Source organism: Myripristis murdjan, chromosome 17, assembly GCF_902150065.1.
Source record: "Myripristis murdjan chromosome 17, fMyrMur1.1, whole genome shotgun sequence".
In the NCBI taxonomy this organism is placed as follows: Eukaryota; Metazoa; Chordata; class Actinopteri; order Holocentriformes; family Holocentridae; genus Myripristis; species Myripristis murdjan.
The window spans coordinates 32,766,443-32,772,916 of record NC_043996.1 but is presented as its reverse complement, the minus strand read 5'-3'; the positions used below and the strand labels follow the sequence as shown (position 1 = coordinate 32,772,916).

The 6,474-nt window shown below is 43.0% G+C and overlaps 1 long non-coding RNA gene across 1 annotated transcript; it reads right to left on the bottom strand.

Annotated features, from left to right (window-relative positions):
• Positions 1-1,133: 1,133 nt before the first annotated feature.
• Positions 1,134-2,267, bottom strand: LOC115374753 (uncharacterized). The gene is made up of 4 exons (XR_003929657.1): positions 2,159-2,267; positions 1,742-1,913; positions 1,442-1,544; positions 1,134-1,231 (listed from the first exon to the last, which is right to left on the bottom strand). It is a non-coding gene; the product is annotated as an uncharacterized LOC115374753 (long non-coding RNA).
• Positions 2,268-6,474: the final 4,207 nt, after the last annotated feature.

Genomic DNA, 6,474 nt, shown 5'->3' with positions numbered 1-6,474 from the left:
CCGAGGTGTTTGGCCACAGTCACTTTTCAATATTCTGTTGCTGACTGGCTGAGTGACTGTTTTTTCTGTATTTCTGACTGCTGGATCAGTAAATGCATCACAAACTGCAGTGCAAATGCAAACCTGTCTCTGATTGGTGGACGCCGATGGAAATGTACACACACACTGTCTTTCAGCATCAGTCCTCTTCTTGTGCTGCTGCTTTGCCACTTTTTCCTGCCTTCTCTGCATCACAGAGTCGAACCTCTGGGCCGTGGACGGAGGTGCACAGCTGCCCGTGTGAAGCGGCTGATTTCTGCAAACAGCTCGTGTTGGAGATCCAACATGGAAGCATTTTGCATTCAGCCTTGTGAGCGTATTCTTGTCTAAAGCAGCCAGTTCTGCAGGCAGCTCAGCTCACATCAGATATTTTACAAAGCCAAGTGGCAGCGAGCCGATGGAAGAAAAGCTGAGCGCTGTAGAAGCAGTGAGAGACACCAGCTTTTAATCCCTGTGGACAGAGTGACTGACACAAACCATGTGGACACAGCCTCCCAGTGACGCTCTGCCTTCATCACCAGTAGGCACACTGACACATTTCACTTCTTTTAGAGTCATTTCATTTGTGATGGTGAGTTTCTCTCCTGTCCCAGACACTGTAGATTTGTGTCCCCGCTGCTGTTTTTATCGTCCCCAGGACAACGGGACATCCTTCATTTCCAACGCTGACTCTGACTGGAACTAATCTCAGATTAAATGAATCCTTGTTGCTGTAATCCAGCCTGAAAGATGTGAAGAGAGCAGCACGGAGACGATTCAGAGCAGAATGGCTGTTTTTCAGTCGCTATGTTGTTGGACATTTCCACACCTTAAATATGGAGGCCAGGTCTGTTTGATGCTGCTGGGCAGACTGAGCACTGGGAACCTCTGAGCTCTGCTGCTGGACTCTGTGGAGGACACACACACACACACACACACACACACACACACACACACACGGTTATTGGATGTGATGTTTTGAAAGAGGAAACTCAGTCAACAGAGTCTGAAGGATCAAACCAATTCTGGATCTCATGAATCTGATGACAGAAAAACATCTGATTTATCATCAATTTGAAATAATTACCCATCATGCTCAGAGAGGCAGCTGCCTCTGAACCCAATAGGTTTATCCATAGAGTGGTCACTCTTCATGGACACACAGCTGGGCTCAGGTCCAGGTCCAGGGGAGTCTGGTCTCTCCTGCTGGATCCTGATAGAAACATCATGAACACACTGAAGGGATCTGCTTTACTTTCTTAGTGACACACTAAGAAAATAATAACTTGACATTAAAACATAGAAATAAAATATGATGTAAGCACACACAGAGCTTCTCCTGTGAATAATGCTGCTGTGCTGATTTGCCTGCTGAGCTCTGAGATGGAGAACAGTCATGGACAGTCAGAGATCCTCATCTCACCTCTTAGCTTTGGTCTGGCTGTCATGTTCCCCAGACAGAGAGCTTTCAGAGGCAGGGAGCCCCTTCATTCTTCTCCCAAATGGCTCCATAGCCGAGCCGACACCTTGACACAAACACAGCGGCTCATTCAGGACAACAAGCTTTCCATGAGTCACATGGAAGTCAGCAGATATGAAACTATGGATTTGGGAAATGTCTGGGCAAGATCCATTGATGCAATAAAAAAACAGTGTTACATTTTTATTTTTATAATAATCTCCCTTGTTCTTCTTCTCATTATAATTCTCATCATTATTTTACCTTTAAACTGTTGATTTTGAAGGGAGAGGAGCGGCAGGAAAGACAAATGGCGTGCGGCCCCTGTTTGCTGTGCGCCGCCGTCACTTCCTCATTTAGTGTCAAAGTAAGGAATTAACATTGATGTTGACATTATGTTGACACCTGACGGGGAAACACGAATCTCGACCAACACCTGAAACATGAGAGCGACATCAAACATTTGATCCTAAAATCCAGAAATAAACACGCGCCCTGTTTCGGAATCAGCTGACCGCTTCCAGGTGTGAACGGGGTCACACACACACACACACACACACACACACACACACACACACACACACACACACACACACACACACACACACACACACACACACAGCTTTTTTCTCAGGCTGCAGTCTGACAGTTTGCAGCAAAATGGAGAATCTGCAGTCTTACCGGAGACGCTGATGGCGGAGTCACAGGACAAATGTTTGCTTTCACTTTGGGCTCCTCAGCGGGAGGAGCGACAACAGGAAGTCAAAAATATGTGTGTTCTCAGTGTTCTCTGTGTGTTGGGGAAACCAGCAGGGAGAGAAAAATCTGCATGAGAAGACATAAAAGTGCAATGAACAATAAGAGTTGTGGTAAAGATCCAGACATTCACATGTTCAGCCTGTAGTTATTAGGGCTTCATGTGCTCAGAGGGATGAGACTCCACCTGGTGGAGGAAGGGAGGAACGTGTTAATTGTGCGAAGGGCCAACAGGAGGATTTTCATGTTGAGCACTGAAAGCAAACTGTGATCCATCCTGTCCTCTGTGTGCAGGAGAACAACGAGCTGCTTTCTGAGGCTGTGCAGACACATTTCAGGAGCATCAAGTGGCTGTTCCTGCACTTCCACCTGATATCAGAGCAACCTGTGGCCTTCCTGTCTGCCCTCATTCTTCCTCTCTCTGACTCTCTTCTTTCTCTCCATCCTCACTCCTGAATGACATCAACTTTGTGTTAAGGAGATTTCAAACATACAGCAGTCAAACCACACATAAAAACATGACATTTGAATTTTAAATGATATCCTTATTGGATATCAGTTATTGATTGGATGCTGCATCAGATACATCACAGCAGCACTGTAGTGTTCTATCCCAGTGAAGACATTTAAACTCAGCTGTATCAAGTCCTATCATTTGTTTTAGGATTCACCATCTAGTTCAAAAAATGACAACTGTCTGAACAACAGAATCAGCACAAACCAGTTCCTTTATTTTTCTTGTCATGATCTGTTATATTGTCAATACTGATCAGCTTTAGCTAACCTGAATCTTTACAAGCCTCCTCCTGACACACTGACATAACTGACCTTCTGTCTTTCAGCCCCTTTGTGTTGACATTCGTGTACTAAGTGCTCTCAATTGTGTATATACTCTTATTTTGAAATTGTTTTAAAACCGGAAATGCCTGTTACGAATGTCTATGGTAATTGGCGTTTCAATAAATGACACCTGTGCTGCTGCTGCAGGTGGTGATTTGAGTTGCATGAGAACTAGCTTAGTCAGAGAATCTCTAATACAGGTTAGGGTTAGGGTTATTCATCATTATTTTAGGGTTAGGGTTATTCATCATTATTTTAGGGTTAGGGTTAGGGTTATTCATCATTATTTTAAGGTTAGGGTGAGGGTTAGTTAGTTTCATTATTCAGGTAATTTCATTAATATCTGAATGGAACCAATGCACACATCAAGCTCTCTCTTGACTATAGTAAAACCAGTCTAAACTTTTTGGATGTGAACATCACCAAGACTGACACTGGGGATCTCCATACGTCCATTTTCAGGAAACAAACAGACAGGAATACGATCCTCCACGCTAAGTCTTTTCATACCAAATCCTTAAAAGATAATATCCCATTTGGCCAATTTCAGAGGCTACGCCGCATACAGGGCAAAGTAATGAAGAAATGAAAGCTGGGAGCCTTGATGGGGCAGATTGGATTTGCCAGGCTCGCGCCCTGCAGTGAGACGGCAGCTCTCTGTCGCCACCTGCTGGACTGGACAGGAACTACAACCAGAAAAATAACCAAACTGCGCTCCAGCCCAATCCTCCAGGACCCCCTGTCCTCCAGGACCCTCTGTCCCCCAGGACCCTCTGTCCTGTCCTGCTTATGTTTCAGCTCTGCTCTTTCACACCTGGTCCATTTAAGGGCTGCATGCTGATTGGTTGATACAGATGTACCTGTGTAGGGTGTGCATGAAGGTATGTGGACCTTAACTGGGTCAGGTGTGCAAGAGCAGAGCTGGAACCAAAACCTGAAGGACAGGACAGGACAGGACAGGACAGGACAGGACAGGACAGGACAGGGGGTCATGAGGACTGGGCTGGGGATTGCTCCTCTGGTATTTGCTCCTGAGCAAATTCACTGGATTTCTTTCAAACCCAGCAGGCAGGAGTGTCAAACTGGTATGAAGAGGCTGCAGGTTTTCATTCCAACCAAAAACTCCACCAGGAGTTCACTGATTGGTTCCTCCTCTTTTCTTGAAGGTGAGGTGATCAGTGAACTCACCTGGTGGAGTTTTTGGTTGGAATGAAAACCTGCAGCCTCTTTGCTCTCCATGGCACCAATTTGACACATGTGATGTAGGGAAAAAGGTGATGAGGAAATTATGAAAAAATGGCCTAGAAATTAGGAAGAAAATAGTTTTTAAAAAATAGCAAAACATTACTGCAGAACATCCCCATTGAATAGATAACAAAAGGGGAAAAAATAGTTAAACCTTCAAAAAAAAATAAAGACATATTTAAAATGATATTACAAAAATTATAATAAAAATCCCCAGGATGCTGATGGAGAAACTTTATTACCAAAACCGTTATATGCTATATTGAAAATATTCACAAAAGTATCACGAAAAAGAGCACAAAATTAGTAATTTAGCTGGCCAGACATTAGTTAAACTTTACAAGAAATAACTGGAAAATTAGCAAAAGAAAAAAAGAGAAGAAAAAGAAAACAGCAACCAAAAAAAAAAAAAAAAAAAAACAGAAAAATTGCAACAAAACATAAAACCAAACAAAATTATTTAAATCACATATTTGAAGCTCAGATTGGTGATCCTGGACCTGATTTCTTAGTTATTTCTATTATTTATTTTTTTAAATAAAAATGTTTATATGTTCACATTAAAAAAACAAAAAACAAAACATCCATACAGCACAAAATACAAGTGAGTGTGACGTGCTGTCTACACAAACTATCAGCCGCTTCAGGTTGTGGAGTTTCCGAGGCGGCTGTAAAGGCAGCACGAGCCGAACGGTTGGTTTTTAAAAAATCTTAACGGCTTTTCTCGCGAGCGGCTTCGATTTATCGGTTGGTAGTTAGATTCCCGTCAGACCTTCTTTTATTTCTTTGTTCAGCAAGTCTTTACCGACGGTGACCCGCGTCCCAAGCCGGGAGACAGCCACCGAGCGGCGGGAGGAGGAGGAGGAGGAGGAGGAGGAGGAGGAGAGCGCTGCCAACAGGCCGGAGAGATGGAGCGCAGAGGAGGAGGAGGAGGAGGGACGGAGATCACAGCTACAGCTAATGCCACAGCTAATGCCACAGCTAATGATACAGCTAATGCCACAGCTAATGATACAGCTAATGCCACAGCTAATGCTACAGCTAATGCTCCTCATTGTAAGAAGCGACGGCGAGGACACAAGAAAACTGGCCTTCAGATGTGGCCTTCAAAGGATGCAGACCCTGAACTGGGACTCAGCTACAGACATATAGTCCAGTAATTTTAGGCCAAAATTGGGGTCAACCGAGGACAAACTGCAAGAGAAGCAAACTCAACTGATTTTGTATCCTCAGTTTGTCCTGAGTGAGGGGAAAAAAGTCCAGAGGAATCCCATTGGTGGAAAGTTTTGAAAATCACCTATTTATGACCACATATTACCAAAAAACACTGTTTTTAACACACAGGAAAGGGGTTCAACATTTTACTTTCAGATATCACTATAAAAATTCACAAGATGATTACACACACAAAGACAAGAAAAAAAGTCTATTACCAGTTCTTTGAATTATTCTGTTTACACATGCATATCACACATTATCTGATTGGATATGCGCTAATAAGGAATATGAGGACTAAATGCCAGAACAGATATTTAAACAGTGAATTAAAAGGTTACTGTATATATAGTAACCTTTTAATTCACTGTTTGGTTTATGTAGTAAAAGGTTACTATATATACAGTAACCTTTTAATTCACTGTTTAAATGTCTGTTCTGGCATATATTCCTCATATTCCTTATTAGTGCATATCAAATCAGATAATGTGTGATATGCATGTGTAAACAGAATAATTCAAAGAACTTGTAATTGACTTTTTTTCTTGTCTTTGTGTGTGTAATCAACTTGTGAATTTTTATAGTGATATCTGAAAGTAAAATGTTGACCCCCTTTCCCCTGTGTGTTAAAAACAGTGTTTTTTGGTAATATGTGGTCCTAAATAGGTGATTTTCAAAACTTTCCACCAATGGGATTCCTTGGGACTTTTTTCCCCTCACTCAGGACAAACTGAGGATACAGAATCAGTTGAGTTTGCTTCTCTTGCAGTTTGTCCTCGGTTTTTTCATAAAATGACTGGACTAATACTGAAGAACCGGTTCTAAGCTAACCGAGCTGCCCGAGCTGTCCCCGCGGACTGACCGTCCAGAGACCGGGCGGCCCTCTCCTGAGACCGGGTCCTCGCGGGCTCAGCCGGTGCCATGGCAACACTTAGCTTAGC